Genomic DNA, 17,121 nt, shown 5'->3' with positions numbered 1-17,121 from the left:
AAAAATTTTTTAAAAGAAAAGAAATTTCCTATTTGCACCCTGAATGGACTTTCTGGGGCACTGTGGTTAGAAGCATTAACCTTTGGGTTTTCTCAAACCACAAAAAAAGAGACAAATGTCTCCATTAGATAGAGACAATAATTGGAGTAGAGATACTGACTTCCCCAAATTATTGTGAAATGAAACAACACAACAGAATCCTTAATTAGATAATCCCTTATGAACTAGCATATTCGTTTCCTAGGGCTGCCTTAACGAACGACCAGACTTAATGCTTAAAACAAAGGAAATTTATTCTCTCACTCTTCTGAAGGCCAGAACTCCAAAATCAGGTCCGCACTCCTTCCCAAAAGTCTAGGAGGGAGACTTCCCTTGCCTAGTCCAGCTTCTGGTGGCTCCAGGAATTCATTGGCTTATGGCTGCATCACTCCAATCTCTGCCTCCATCTTTGTATGGCCTTCTCCTCCATGTCTTCTTCTCTTCTGTCTCCTACAAGGACACTTGTCATCAGATTTAGGGACCATTCACATAATCCAGGATGATCTCAGCTCAAGATCCTTATTTAATTACAACTGCAAAGACCCTTTTTCTAAATAAGGTCACATTCACAGGTTCTGAGATTTAGAATGTGGACATACTTTGGGGGGGAAGCCACCATTCAACACACTAAAGCTAGTAGACTAAGAGGGACCAAATTCATTGTCTGCTGTGGTATCAGGGTGTCATTTCAACACCATTATACAAAATCATATCGATACTAAGTATAATCTATCCTTTCATTGCAAGCTACTGAAAATAAGCATCATCAAACCCGAGCATTACGTGGAATAACTACCATCAGGAAAAGAAGTACAGAGGCCCAAGCCCGAAATTCATGTTTGAGTCACAGGTGATACTTAAAGGCCAACCGTGGCTCTCAGCAGCTACCATTGTTAAATTACTACAGAAATACACCCCACATCTGTAGGTATGGATTTCTGATAACGTGATCCAATACTGAATGTCTACTAGGCCGCAGGCTCTCCATCAGGGGCTCCTATGGAGCTTATATTCTAGGTTAGGGGCAACTTTGAGTCTCATTCCCTCTGGCACAAAGCCTGCTGCATATCTGAAGCCTGATAAAGAGCTGTTGAATGAGTAGATGGGTATAAATAAATCACTACCAATCTTTTAGGCAATTATTACCACACTGAAAAACATGTCTATAATAAGATAGGATTTACTAGAGAAAACAGATTAACACTCTGACTCATTCAGCATTTTCTTGAGTGAAGGAAAAGTCCTTAAAGGAAAAATTTTGATTTGAAAAAGAAAATAATGAGATATCTATCTATTTTCTCTTTTTTAATCAATAATATGCCTATTTACACAGAAACAGATCCTGCTGGGAACAGTCAATCATGACTGAAGTAATAGTTACTTAAAATGAATAAAATATTTTGTCTAAGTATTTGGTTGATAGTTTCAAAAACAAACATTATTCAACTAGTAATTTCATAATATTGATGCATCACTTCTTAAAACTCTTGCAATGATTTCAGTGACTCCACTCTCTCCTGGTTCACCTCTTCCCTTTTTGACTTCCCTTCTCACTTTTCCCCTCTTATAATTTTAGAGAATCAATCAGCATATTAATAGGTACCAAATTGAGTCTTATTCTTGGGCTTCCTTGGGTCATAGGCCCATCCCTGCACCAGTCACAGTGGCTAATGAGTTGGAATATGATGGCCATCCAGGTATGAGCCACCTGTGCACTCCTGGAAAACAGGGATTGGGAGGAGAGTTGATCTCACTCACCCTAACCAAATAACTTAGAATGGGGAAGAGTGGTATCCCAAAATAAAACTAGGGTGCCCTTACTGAAGAGGAAGCAGGCAAAAAAGCACAGATACTCAATACAATAGACATTCAAAAAGGTTTGCTGTTAACTGAATGTAGTTTTAATTAAAACAGTACTTCACCCTTTCTACGGTGTGCTAAATGTTTCTATAAAGTTTTTAAAACTGAAGTGACAATCATAACTATTGATTATATGTGTAATTACCACACAAATCTTTAACACTTACATTTATAAAACACTGTGAAAAATATTTTTGTATGCATCCAAGGCCATATAGCAAGCACATAGACTCTGGAATCTAATTGCCTGAGTTGGTTTTATTTTTTATGCACATTAATTGTGAGAATTTGAATAAATTCTCTACCCTCTTTCTGTCTCAGTGTCCTTTTTTGTAAAATGGAGTCGATCATAATTACCCCCTCTGAAATCTCATGAAATGCAATGAGACAATAACTATGCCTTTATAATGGGACTTGTTACCTAGTACTCTATTATGTTTATTTATTGTTAACCACATTTATCTTTCACAGCATCGCTGGAAACTATTTTGGGTAGTCATACTCTGAGCATTTATTTTTCTCTTAACAAATAATCAGTATCTATTATGTTATCAGGTACAATTACCAAGATAAACAGCATGGGTCCTTTATACCCTCAAGGAGTCAAGGGAGGATTCCCCTAGTTCAGCCAGGTTGGTGTTGGGCACTCCATTCAGTGGAACATAGAATGGAAAGAAAGGCACAGAGAAGAAAAGGCATAGCACCTTACACATCACAAGGTACTACAATCACACCCAGTAGTGTAGCCCTGGGTGTGTTCAGAAAAGTGTACCTGGAAAAGTACACAGAAGTCTAATAGGAAGAACTTTGAAGGCCATGCGGATTTTGAAGGTCATTTGGACTTCAACCTCTATGTATGATGAAATATTGAAAACTTTTAGCTCCAGAATTATTTTCAAATTTGTAGAAGGAAAGCACATCCTGGGTATGTGAAGTGTGACAGAAAAAGGCAAATGTCAGGGGTAACAGTTAAGAAACTAGGCAATTGCAGCAGACCAGTGTTTCTCAAATTTTAACGTGCACCTGAATCAGATGAGGGCTATTTAAAACATATATTCCGATTCAGTAGTGCTGGGGTGGGGCCCTAGAGTCTGCATGTTTAATAAGCTCCCAGGTGATGTCAGTGCTGCTGGTCTCCAGCAAGGCGAGAGACTATTAAAACACTGCCAATGCTGTTCCCAACAAAAAGAAATTTATATCTAATGTACATTGAACTTTTAAGTCCTCATGGAGAAATAATTTGCAGCTCATAAAGCTGTCACCACTAATTGAAGAACTATTGTGTGCCACAAGCCAATAAAATAGAAATATTTTATCTTGATTCTTAAGATAACTCTGAGAAGAAATCCCTTTAAAGCCTGAACGTCCAAGTGAAAATTACTTTGTTGTGTGTATGAGGAGGCAGTTGTGGTGAGTGAAAGAAGTATAATATAGGATACTGTGACGGTATTTTTTTTTAAATTTTTTAAAAATGTTTATTTATTTTTAAGAGAGAGCGAAACAGAGCACAGGCAGGGGAGGGAGAGACAGACAGACAGACAGACCTGGAGACCCAGAATCCAAAGCAGGCTCCAGGTTCTGAGCTGTCAGCACAGAGCCAGATGTGGGGCTCAAACTCACAGACAAGGAGATCATGACCTGAGCCGAAGTCAGATGCTTAACCAACTGAGCCACCCAGGTGCCCCTGTGATAGTCTTTTTGATGTTGTTAACTTGACTCAGCTACAGTGTCCAGTTATACAATCAAACACTAATCTAAGTGTTGCTATGAAGATATTTTGTAGATGTGATTAAAGTCCATAATCAACTGACTTCAAGCAAGAGAGATTATCCTAAATAATCATGGAGGGCCTGGTTTAGTCCATTGGAAGGCTGAAAAAGCAGAGCTGAGGATTCCCTGAAGAAGATATTCCACCTGTGGACAGAAGCCTCAGACCATGACTAGTCCAGCTTGCCTTTCCTGACAGTCTGCTTTCTGGATTTTGGACCTGCCTAGCTAGTCCCTACAACCACATATGCCCTGCAATAAATATCTTACTATGTATCTCCTACCGGTTCTGCTTCTCTAGTTGGACTCCAAAAGATTTTAGTGACTAAAAACAGAGTGCTGCTATAACAAAAACTCAAAAAAATGTGGTAATGGTGTTAGAATTGGTCAGTGGGCAGAAACTGGAAGAATTTTGAGACACGTGATGGAAAAAGCCTACACTGTCTTAGACTATTAGTAGAAAGACAGTTGTTAACAACTCTGCTAGTGAGGACTTAAAGGAAGCAGGGAGCGTGTTATTGGAAATTTGAGGAAAGGAGATCCTTGTTATGTAGTGGCAGAAAGCTTAGCAGGATTGTGTCCTGCAGTTTTGTAGAAAGCATAACTTGGATACAATTTAATTGGACATATAGCAGAGGGGACATATAGCAGAGGGGATTAATTGGACATATAGCAGAGGGGATACAACAAGTAAAGTGTTGAAGATGTGTCCCTGCTTCTTCCTGCTACCTACAGTAAAATTTAAGAAGAAAAAATAAATTGAAAAAAGAATTCTTAAACAAAAAGGAACCAGGGTTTGATGATTGAGAAATTCTTGGCTCAGCCAGTCTCTGAAAGGTACAAACATTGAGAGATTTGTGGCCAGGAAGGCCAAAAATATGGCTGGTCAACCTTTTGCTAATACTTCTGAAAGAATAAAAAAATCAGAGTATTCAGTCACACAGTGGCTCTTTGAAGAGATTAAGTATGTGACTCATAAATTCCCTCATATCCCCCAAATAGAAATGGTATTATCTAGGGAAGATCTATGGATAAGCCTCTTCTTTTCTGGAGTGAATTCCTTGTAACATACATAGGACACCTATAAGGTCCTTGAGAATTTTATACAGTGGAAATTCTGCCAGCTTATATTTAAAGAGATAGAAAAAGCTGCTGGACCCTCAAATTCTAGGTACAGGAAACAGGCTGATAAAACTACACAGCTTGTACTACAAAACAGACAAAAATCCTGGGGCCCATCGTAGACCTAATGAACAAAAGTCTCTGGGGTAGGGAAAGAGAACTCTGTGCTTTAACGGGCATGCCAAACGAAATCAGAGATAATTAGCTTTTGGAGAAAGGCAAGAATGATAGTTTACTTCCAACACTGAACAGACAACGATGAAGACGTGATAGATGTTTCTACATAGACCCTGTAAGCCAACTAAAATCAGCAAGTGGAAAGCACAGGTAGCCAGATTTAAACCAAATCAAAGGAATCACTTCCAGCTATCATAGCCATTAGAAGCAGAGTGGGCTACCAGTGAGACAATGAGCTCTTCGTCAGTAGGTATTTTTAAATAGAGACTAAAGGATTGTCCATCAGAAATACTGCAAGACGACACTGGGTAGGAAAGACCTTAGATCAGAATGACGGTAATTAGGGCTGCACATATCAAAGAATCTAAGGCTTGGAGCTGCAACTTCAGAGTATTTACGTGAAGAGGTTTTGGGCTGTAAAAAAACAAGTTATGTAGTAAAAATGTTACCTACCATCCAGGGAGTTGATTCACCATTCACAGAGCATGAACAATCCCTCCAAAAATGAGGATTGCTTTACCTATTGCATCTGCTATTTTTTTTTTAATTTTAAAGTTTATTTCTTTATTTTGAGAGAGAGAGAGAGGAATTGCATGGAGGGGAGGGGCAGAGAGAGAGAGAGAGAGAGAGAGAAGAGAGAGAATCCCAAGCAGGCTCCATGCTGTCAGCACAGAGCCTGACATGGGGCTTGATCCCGCAAACCATGAGATCATGACCTGAGCCTAAATCAAGAGTCAGACACTTAATCGACTGAGCCAACCAGGCACCCACGCCTGCATCTGTTTTTTTTGCAACAAACAAGTAAATAGAAAGTGTGTTTGTGTGTGTGTGGGGGGGGGGGGTGGTGTGTGTGTGTGGTGTGTGGTGTGTGTGTGTGTGTGGTGTGTGGTGTGTGTGTGTGTGTGTGTGTGTGTGTGTATCTTATTTTCAAGACAATTGGGGTGAATCAGTAAATCTGAAACAGAAAAATTAATTGATGTGGAGTGTTATTTAAACATACATATGCATGTTTGACTTTAATGAGTTCAGTTAAGCAGCCAAAGAACTACTAAGTAATTTGACAGCTTATAATGTATATGCTCTGCTGTAACTTTCACATTAATTGTACATAAATCCTTTAAGTTTGGGGCACCAGTACTCTACAGGAACCATTAGTATCTATGGGTATAGGGGTATTTAGCAAATTTACCTTGATATTGATCAGTTATATATTCCATACCCCATTAGTAATGTCAAAGAGATATGGAATACTCTAATAGTAAAAACCAAAAAAGAAAAACACTGTAAACATTTAGAAAGGAGACTGAAGAACAAATAAAGAAAATCTGAGTTTCCAAATATTAATAAACAGGACAATGAGTATCAACTAGTGAAGTTTAGCTATTAGAAATGCTAGTAATTTTATCTTGAAAGGAATGATATTCAAAATTCCTCCTACTAAAATGCTATCTCCAGGCCCAGAATTTAGTCCAAATTATCCAGAAGACAGTTTCTATAATCCTCATTATATAATACAATATTCTACTCATAAAGTTGCTCCATAAATGTTTTTTGAGTGAATAAATGATTTTATGAAAGACAAAGGGAACATATACAGAACAAATGAACATTATGTTGTCAAGTTATAAATGATAAGAAAACAAATACTCCCAATAAGGAAGTTTAGACATTAAAATACTTCAGTAAATTCTTATGCTCTTCTTTTTTTTTTTTTTACTTCTTTAACAAACTTTTTATTTTAGAATGATTTTAATTTTATAAAAAAAAGTTAGAGACAGCACAGAGAGTTCCCATATACACCATAACCAGTCTTCCCTATTGTTGACATCTTGTGTTAGTATGGTATATTTGTCACAACTAAGAAACCCAATATGATGGATTACTGATTCACTAGTCATTACATTATTTAGATTTTTAACATTTTTTACTTAATGTCCCTTTTCTATTCAGGATTCTATCCAGGATACCATGTTAATATAGTCATCTTGTCTCCTTAGCTTTCTTTTAGCTGTGAAAGTTTCTTAGGCTTTTCTTGCTTTTAATGACCTTGACAGTTTTGAAGAGCACTTTTTCAGTCACATATTTTTTGGTCACGTACTTTGTGGAATGTGTTCCACTTTAGATTGGCTGAGATTTTTCTCATGATTAAACTGGAGTTGTGGGCTTGAGGTTTAGGAAAAGCCACAGAGTTAAAGTGTCATTTTCATCACATCATATGAAAGATATATGCTATGAACATGATTTTCCACTGTTGGTTTTAACCTTGATCATCTGGCTGTAGGTGTTTTTCAACTTTCTCCACTGCTAAGTTACTCTTTTCCCCATTTCCATACTGTACTCTTTTTAAGGAAGTCAGTATATTTAGTCCACAGTTACAAACTGAAGAGTTACTCTCCACCTTCCTGAGAGGGGTGTGTCTATGTAAATTATTTGGAATTCCACACAAGAGATTTTTCTATTCTCTCCCATGTTAAAATTTATTCAGTCAGTTATTTATATCAGTATCAGTTCATGGTATATATTTTACACTTTCAGTTATAACACAATATACTACATTATTTAATATTTTATTCAAATTGTTCTAGTTTGGGCCATTGGGGGCTCTTTCACTTGGCTCCTGTGCCTCTTCCAAGTACACTTACCATTGTGCTTTTGTTACTTTTTTCTTGTTTTTCTCTGTTTTTAAATATAATTTGGGGCGCCTGGGTGGCTCAGTCGGTTGAGCGTCCGACTTCAGCCCAGGTCATGATCTCGCAGTCTGTGAGTTCGAGCCCCGCGTCGCGCTCTGTGCTGACAGCTCGGAGCCCGGAGCCTGTTTCAGATTCTGTGTCTCCCTCTCTCTCTGACCCTCCCCTGTTCATGCTCTGTCTCTCTCTGTCTCAAAAATAAATATACATTAAAAAAAATAATAATAATAAATTAATTAATATACTTATTTATAGAGAAATATTATATTAAATATATAAATATATTTATTGACAAATTGGTTTCTATACAATACCCAGTGCTCATCCCAACAAGTGCCCTCTTTAATGCCCACCACCCACTTTCCCCTCTCCCCCACCCCCCATCAACCCTCAGTTTGTTCTCAGTATCCAAGAGTCTCTTATGGTTTGCCTCCCTCCCTGTAACTTTTTTTCCCTCTTCTCCTCCCCAATGGTCTTCTGTTAATTTTCTCAAGATTCACCTATGAGTGAAAACATATGATATCTGTCTTTCTCTGACTGACTTATTTCACTTAATATAATACCTTCCAGTTCCATCCATGTGGCTGCAAATGGCCAGATTTTATTCTTTCTCATTGCCGAGTAGTATTCCATTGCATATATAAACCACATCTTCTTTATCCATTCGTCAGTTGATGGACATTTAGGCTCTTTCCATAATTTGGCTGTTGTTGAGAGTGCTGCTATAAACATTGGGGTACAAGTGCCCCTGTGCATCAGCACTCCTGTATCCCTTGGGTAGATTCCTAGCAGTGCTATAGGGCATGTCATTTCCTTTGAGTCTCACTGTCCCCATACACTTGGACTCCCAAATGTTCCCCTCTGGCAAGTGAGAGCAGGAAGAAAGATGGATTAATAGTTCCCAGCACACATGACCCTGACCAGCCTGAAGGAAGTACTGGATAGGCTGTCTTTCCACATATACAGTATAGTCCACCTGAGGCCTGCCATTTGATAGCTGTGTGGACATTGTCCCAGGCCTCTCGGAGATGAGAGAAGTTAGGCAGGGGGTGGGGATCTGGCTCAAGATGCTCTGGGGACCCCCACCATTGGGTTTCCCAGGTGGTTGAGTTATAAAATCTTTGCTCTAAGCATGTCAAGTTCCTAACAGAGATGGTAGACTTTCTGCCCTACTGGGCAAGACAGTTTTTCCCAATAATTGAGTTTTTGTGGAGCCAAATCCCAGTAGTAGGACTGGGGTATTCTGTTCCACTATAAGGTTTGCAGGGAACTAATTCTCTAGCCTCCCAGGGCCATTGATTCTTCATGTTGGTACCAACGAAGCATCCTATCCACAAAGGGAAGGTGAGTGCTATCAGAAACCTCTCATCACACTCCCAGCTGGCCAGGGTGGCCTCTGCCAATTCTATGGTGAAAAGTAGAAGAAGAATCACAATAACAGTGAGAGACAAAGGGTCACAGTGCATCACAGTAAGGAAACAGATATAGAAAATATGGGCAGTCTATTTGTTCCACCGGACCATCGACTCCTCAGGCTTTTGCCATGCGTGGATTAGTCAACTTCCGGAGTGACTAAAGCAGGGCTGCAGTCTCCCAGAGCCTCTGGAGTTGCAGATTGCTTCTTCTGTATAGTCAGCTTGCACAGCCTTGATGGACCAGGAATGAACTCCCAGTTTTGAGATGCTGGCTTCACTCTGCTGTGGTGAATCCAGGGACCCACCTCGGCCACCTTTCCTGCCATTAGGGGACAGGGATGATGACCTTACTGGCTTCTTCAAGCTGATAAGGGATGGTGTGGGGGTACAGCAGTTAGAGTTTACCCAAGGGTCGGTTGAGTGGCCCACGGTATGGTTCTACAGGAAGGCTTTCTGGTTCAAACAGTGCCTCCAAGGTAACACGTCTGCAAACCACCTTCCATTCCTGGGGTGTCCATTGATTTTTTTCACACTTTCGATGGGAAATACACTCCAGAATTCTGGCAGCTTCCAGGATAGTGGTAGGAGCTAAGATGGGAAGCCGTGCTCATTCTTTTCCGAGGCTCATCCATCATTTCCACCCGTGTAGCACCTAGCTCTTCCCTGCCCGCTAACGCTACTTATCCCGGGAAAGCTTGCGCGGGGCAGGGGAGCAAACCCACAGACTAAAAGTGAAACTTGAGCAGCGCTGGCCCGGCCGCTGGCTGGTGCCTTTCCCCCTCCTGCCTCCCCGCCGTCGCCACCCTTATGCTCTTCTAAGAGTTCTAAACAAGTATTCTTGGGGTGCAGTGAGAAAAAAACATATCTACAATTTACATTTTTAAAAAACGATATTTTTCTAAATATCTAAACAGTTCCTAAATTTTCTAAACAGTTACCTGAACACCTACCTACACCCAAATGGCCATCTATCATTCCGTGTAGGAATTTTAGGTCTTACATAATATTCTTAAGATACAGACTTCATCATTTTATGGACTGCTCAGAAGTATCTGTGGTTCTCCTCTGCCTACAGTTTAAAGATTAAACTCACTCTGGTATTCAAATTCATTCTGAGATTTAATTGACCAATATTTTCTCCCGCTATTAAAGACAACTCCTAGTTACCTAAACACACTTTTGCTTTTTTTTTTTTTCCCACTTCTTGCTTTTGTTCATGCTGTCCCATCCTAAGTGTTCTTACTCCATTCCGCAACACCCCTCTTTCAACCATCACCCATTACTATCATCCATCTGCTGGGTGAAATCTTAGCCAATATTCCAAGATCCAACTAAATTGACTCTTCCCTATAAGCTCTCCAATTGGAGCTATGGTAGCTATGGTCCATGATCACTTAGAAATTTATTGTGTGTCCATTTTATCATCACCCAGTTAGTTGTGTATAATACCTACATAAATGCCTTTGAGGGCAAATGATGTATTATTATTAATGTTTGGTTTTCTATCCCCTAAAAGTTTATCACAGTATCTTGGATTGCTCAATGAATATGCATTGGACTAAAACAGAAGAGGCTTGGGGCTCCACAGTGGCTCAGTTGGTTACATGTCCAACTCTCAATTTTGGCTCAGGTCATGATCTCATGGTTGTGAGATGGAGCCCCACAGTGGGCTCTGGGCCGACCAGTGGAGACTGCTTAAGAATCCTCTCCCTCTGCCCCTCTCCAGCTCATGGGTGCATGTGCACTCTGTCAAAACAAATAAATAAACTTAAAAACTAAAATGAAATAAATAAAATAAAATAAAATAAAATAAAATAAATAGACAAATTGTACATTTTCAATTTGTTTCATTAAAAAGAACAAAAGCAAAAAATGTTTTATTTTATGGATAATTACTGTACAATGAGTATTTACCTATAGTACTATTTAAAATTTGCATACCAGAAAGAAATTTTATTCTAAATTTCTGTAGAATATATATCATAGAAATGATATATGTAATATAATTTCAATGAATTTTAAAATATATATTCACATGAAAAATGAGGAGAAATATGACAAAATGTTACCAGGAGGTATCTTTCGATTGAGAAATTGATGAGTTTGTTTAGTCATTAATTTTTACCTTTCCAAGTGATCCAGAATAATCATATGTTACTTTATAGTCCCCCCCAAAAAAAAAGCTACTTGAAAATATCTGTGTGAGATTACATGTTCTTTGGAAATGACTCCCAAGATCTAGATCCTTTCAGATACACCTTAAAGCCCAGGGCAGCCCAGTTACTGTTGGCTGTTGCTCACTGGGCAGTTGCCCCAGTTTGTAACTCATTTAGGCTCCTAATCTGTTGGAACACTTTTTCTTGTCCTTGGATGCTACTGGCTCCAATGTGGAGGAAATGTTATTATCCTGAATGCCTAAAAAGCTACATAACAGCAAGGAAATTCATAGTAGCTATTTCAGCTGTGATCAAAAAACTGTTTTGAGTTGAAAGGCAAGTTAATTGGATTGTTTGCTTACAATTTAGTACCAAGGATACAAATTACTTAACTCCAAGGTTAAAATTAGTACCAGAGCTTGGACTAAAATAGGACTTTTCTTCAAGGAATTTATTTTTTTGCATTGTCAGTATTTTTGTCAGGATACACAGTGTTATATTCATATATTTATCATCTATTTACCTCCTTATCAGAAATGGTACCAGGGTGTAAAACAGATTACAAAATTCTCCAGACTCTATACTTAAGCCAAAGTAATTATTATTTCCTTGCATTTGAAAGAATATAATAAGAACTCAAGTTAAGAAAATAAATGTTGTGGCGCACCTGGCTAGCTCAGTCAGTGAAGCATCTGACTCTTGATCTCAGCTCAGGTCTTGACCTTAGGTTTGTGAATTCAAGCCCCATGTTGGGCTCTGCACTGGGTGTGGAGCCTATTTAGAAAAAAAGAAGAAGGACAAGGAGAAGAAGACATGCAGAGAAATTACTCCTAGACTATTGCCTGAAAAGGCTGCTGTGAATAAACAGTTGGCTAGAATCATTTCAGAATTATGCAGCGAAATGAAGTTTTCATAGAAATGCATTTCAGATTTAAGTCCCTACGGACCTTAAATAAAAGTGGCCAGTATTTCTGATAATCCTGATGATTGGTACACACATACTATAAACTAATTTTCACATAGCACAAAGCACTTTGTTCTCTGCAGGCATATAATGAGATTTGAGCGCAAAAACCACCAGGCCCATTCATGGCCTATAAACCAAGTCTCATCGTTGAACTGCTACAGAGTTTACACACGTTTACAATGAAAAGGCTAAGTGTTTTTGTTGTCACTGTTGTTTTGTTCTATTCTGTTTCAGAGCCCAGTTTCTAGTTCTGAACCAATGGGTCATAAAAGACACAGTAAGTATCTTACTAATTATTTTACTTACCTTCATCATATTGATGTGACATTAAGAAACCTTAATTTTTTTCTTTTTTAAATTTTAGAGAAGGGGGGGGGAGCAGGGCAGAGAGAGGGAGAGTGACAATCACAAGCAGGCTTCAAGCTCAGTGCAGAGCCCAATGCAGGACTCAATCCCATGGCCGGGGATCATGACCTGAGCCAAAATCAAGAGTCGGACGCTCAACTGACTAAGCCACCCAGGCATCCCCAGGAAGCCTTTATTAGTGTGGTCCTACTAGATAGCTACCCAGTACAGACTGTGGGGGAGACTTACTATTTTCCCAGCCAGCTCCCCCTTTTCTCTTTCTCTGGTCACAGTATTTCCTTTGGTGGTGAACTGCTGCCCCTTGGATTCCAAGCACATGGATCTGCTACAGCATCCTGGCTTCAGAGGCCACCTTGCACATGGCTTTGTGCTATGTGAAAATTCATTTATAGTATGTGTGTACCAATCACCGAGGCTATCAGAAATACCGGCCACTTTCCATTAAGGTCCATAGGGATTTAAACCCAGGTGGATTTGTCATAGTATCTCACAGTTCTATGGGGTGGGAACACCAATGGAAGGGTAGTGAACATTGATCTCTGAAGCTTTTCAAACAGAAGCTGGGTCGGGAGGATCAAGGGGGGGGGAGTCAAAGGGTTCAGCAGCATTTTCCCCTCCTATGGTGGTGAATAAGTGTGGCTGTGAGCGGCAGCTTCCAGCAGCCAGGTTCTCTGCCACATGGAAGATCTCAGCCTGGGGGAGAAGACATAATCTGAAAATCAGGCCACGCAAGCAGATGTTCAGCAAATATGACAATTTTTGTATGCAACTGAACTCCATTTCTCCAGTGATATCCTGTTTTACCAATGGATAGAAACCAAACCTCAATGAGTTCAGGTTCCTCTTTTTTCCCCTTAACTTCTCTTCTAACTTCTAAGCAGGAGACAGTAAGAGAAACATCAGCTGGGCCCAATATAAGCAAAAGCTCTGATCCTTGGTCAGGTATTGAATTTCACATGGGACTCCTCATCCTGTCTGTTTTTCAGATGTTGATCTACATGGGTCCATGCCAAAGGTCACTTCAGGATCAATGACTCTCCCTGCTTGCCCCTAGTGCCTTTCTGAAGTGAATCGAGAAATATTCTCCAACCACTACCTGGGCTATGGCCACCTTGGCAAGGCTTTCTAACCCACAAGCACGCCCATGCTATTCTCAGGAATGATGCTACTGTCCCTACACCTCAGTGAGTCAAGTCGGAACTCTGCAAGGCTACTTCAGATTTGACTGCCTTCATTGCACAGACATGCTGCCCCATGCTATCCCAAGTTGCTGAGCCATTAGGGTCTTCTCTCCATCCCTAGTTCTATTTAGGATAAAGGGCAACCACTCTTTCTACTCTGGATCCTCTCCACTCTTAGGTTTCTCCCACACATTGAGAGTGTCTGTTGCTCCCCCATCGAGCTCAGTCCTCAGATATAAACTTCATAGGATACTTCAAAAATTTGTTTCAACTATAGATTGGCTGTAATTGATATTATAAAACACATTCAGTTTAAGACACCAAACAATATAGACACTCACAGGGTGTTGATTAGTGAAGGGTTCATATACAGTATGCAGGGCCTCTTTCTCAACGGTGTACCAACTTAGCTCTCTTTGTTTTACCCTTGGCTTTCTTCTTTTCCCCTAATTGAGGATACTTCTCTTAGTCTTCAGAGCCTGAATTCACTCCCAGTCTGTGTTTCTGAGACTCAAGACACAGTCTATTATCACATCTCCTGTGGCAATGCACACAAAAAAATGCCCACGATGAAAGAGTGTTATAGGGAAAATAAATGAAGAGTACTGCGGAAAAACATAGCAAGTAATATATCAGAACATTCCTCCACAGAGAGCATGATGTCCAGGCAGAAGAGGGGCAGGGGTCACATGAGGAAAAAGTGAATCCTGATGATACCCACCTCTTGGACCATGGCTCTGAGTCCCTCCCAGAGAGCTTTCTCCCGCCTTCATGAAGCTTAGTTGATCAACTCTGCCTCAAGATCTTTCCTTAATTCCCTCCTTTTGCTTAAGCTAATTCAAGTTATGCATGGCTGACTCAATATAATAGCTTAGCCAAGAATGGGCATTTTTATTTCATGGAATCAGGAAGAGTTGAGCAACTAAACAACCAGAAGAGCAGACACGTAGCTGGTCTTCATGAACTCTAACACTACCATTAGCCTTCTCCATCTCTTCTCTCTGCTGCTCAGTATGAGTGGGTTTCATTCCTTTTTACTATGTCTCTCCCCGAGATGGGAAACATGGCTACTGATCGTTCCCCAGTTTTTCATCAGTGGGTTCTACTATCAGATAAAAGAAGAAATAAGTCAGTGTTTAAAGTCTCTATTAATTTGTTTCAGTAGTAGAAATGTAAAGAGAAAGAAAATTATTGGGTTCGCCAATTCTTCTTCCATGAAATATGGACAGTAGCTTCTGTTTGGATTATAACTGCATAAAAAAAATTCTCTCTATGACTAAGCTATCTGGTCCTTTTAAATTCCTTCTTAAAAGTGCATAAAGGAAAGAATGAATTTCAAAAGACTATTTTGTGTCTTTTTCTCAAGCTAAACACAGAGAAAAGAAGTAATGAGAACATAAACAAAAAATATATTTTTAAACAGACGAAAGCTGAAAAAGTCATGTGTTAATGTCTCTGCAGTCAAAATTAAATGTGATATGACACAACAAAAGAGGATATTACATTCCCAACAAAGAAGAATTTTAAAGTCAAGGAGACTGAACTACGATAAATAACGCCCTATGTTCTTCTACCCTGCCCAAACGTTGGGTACTTTGGAAATTTTGTTTCAATTACAAATTGGCTGTACTTGACATTATGAAACACATTGAATTTAAAACACCAACAAATACAAACATCCAAAGCCCGTTGCTTAGTGATGGAGTCATCTATAAATGAGCTTCTGCAATTATTTATAATAAAAAGGACTTGGATTAGTGCAAATACAAACGTTTCTGGATCTGTGAACATAAAAGTTCTTAGTCACTCAAATTTCATGGAAAAGTCCTGTAAACGTCTTGTTTAAACTTCCAGGTGCGCTCTTACCCTCTCCTCTCTTGCTTCCCCCGTTGGAGGGACAGTGAAATGCAATACCGAAACATGCAGAAAACAACCATTTTGGCTTTTAAACGTCCTTCTATTTTCCCCTGATACTATTTCCCTCTTTACCAGGACTGAGACCCTGTTATGTAAACAACTAAACTTGAGTGCCTGCCTTGACATCGTTCACATTGGCCACTTGCCCCAGATTTGTAAGATTCTTGAGGTAAGATGAAATACAGCTGAATTCCCTTCATGTTTCAAAGTCAAACACTCACTTAGATCAATGGTTCCCAGGCTCTGGATTTCAAAAATGAAATTTCACAAATGAAATTTCAAAAATGTGTGGTGAACCAGCACAGGCTTGCCAACTTTTTCTTTTGCCAAGAAAGGATTTAGGGAAAATAATGCTCTGTACTATCAGTATCATTTTACAAAATAAAGAGCGTTTTTAAGGCCAAAGAAGTAAGCAGTATATTATGTCAAGTTAAAAAAGTGGGGGGAGGCGGTCATCATTCCCAGGAAGAAAGAGTAGACAAGAATACACTGATTGTATCACTCAGAAGTCTGACAAGAAGCACATGGCACCCTTGGAGGGGTTAAATTAAAAGTACTTCAGTCAAGTGACTATTTACAGAGGTGTGGGCAAAATTTTAAAAATTCCAACAGGGATATGAGTTACCCAGAAATAGCCACAGCAGGAAGCCATTACTTCTCTGGGGCCTGAAGGGGTGGGGAAAGGGAACAGTGTTTCTGGAGCCAAGTGAGAGCAGGAGACAACAGGAGCTGGATCTGGGACAAAGGCAGCCATGGCCTGCCATGATGAAGAATGGAGAGAGTGAAGCTAAAAAGACCACATCTATCTCCTCCATCCTGCCTGAACTCAACTGGAAATCAAGGGCAAGGGGCCCTGGGTGTTGCAGTCCACAGACAGCCTCTAGGGGCACGGAACAGATCAAAAAGGGTGAAATATGGATGGGGCTGTGGGTCCACTAGAGCATATAGACATTCTCTGGTGGAGGGGCCAGGGACCAGGCAGAGCAAAGTGTGTACATGTGAATGTCATTTTTCATTTCAATTGCAGGAAAATTACAAGAGAAATTTTATTTTAAGATATAATATTACTTGTAATTATATGCTTGATACACTGGTCATTTAGTGGCTCAGTATCTAATAGTGTAACGTCAAGTGGTGTTCAAATGGGCAACTTGTTCTAGTACTTTATTTTTATCACACTCATTAAAAATTCAACTTCACAAAGCTATAAAACAGAAGCAATACTCGACATTTTTATTTAGTTCAGAACATTTTGAGTGAATTAATGCCAAAATATAATAGCCTCCGGCCTCAGAGACTTCTCCTACCAGAGAGTTTCCCAAACTTTTGCTGCACATTGATATCATCTGGGATCTTAAAAAAAAAAAAAATACTGATGCCTGGCTTACACCCCAGAAATACTGATTTAATTGGTAGAGGTAAAACTTTGCAAAGGATATTTTTTAGAAGTTTTTATTTTAGGAATTT

At 39.5% G+C, this 17,121-nt stretch overlaps 1 protein-coding gene across 2 annotated transcripts in view; it reads right to left on the bottom strand.

Annotated features, from left to right (window-relative positions):
* The window catches only part of LEPR (leptin receptor), a 139,037-nt gene that overhangs the window by 93,724 nt on the left and 28,192 nt on the right, over positions 1 to 17,121 (bottom strand). Inside the window, exons 1-2 of one of the 2 annotated variants that reach the window (XM_045477714.1) lie at positions 11,891 to 11,918; positions 304 to 489 (exon numbers count right to left, since the gene is read on the bottom strand). The gene's annotated coding sequence lies outside the window, so the exon portion shown is untranslated. Of the gene's footprint in view, positions 1 to 303; positions 490 to 11,890; positions 11,919 to 17,121 lie in introns of those variants that run through there. The other variant, XM_045477713.1, reaches the window with a different exon arrangement.

The sequence above is a fragment of the Leopardus geoffroyi genome, chromosome C1, assembly GCF_018350155.1.
Source record: "Leopardus geoffroyi isolate Oge1 chromosome C1, O.geoffroyi_Oge1_pat1.0, whole genome shotgun sequence".
NCBI classification, from domain to species: Eukaryota; Metazoa; Chordata; class Mammalia; order Carnivora; family Felidae; genus Leopardus; species Leopardus geoffroyi.
The sequence above is the reverse complement of the archived record's forward strand: the minus strand, read 5'-3'. Positions and strand labels throughout refer to the sequence as shown.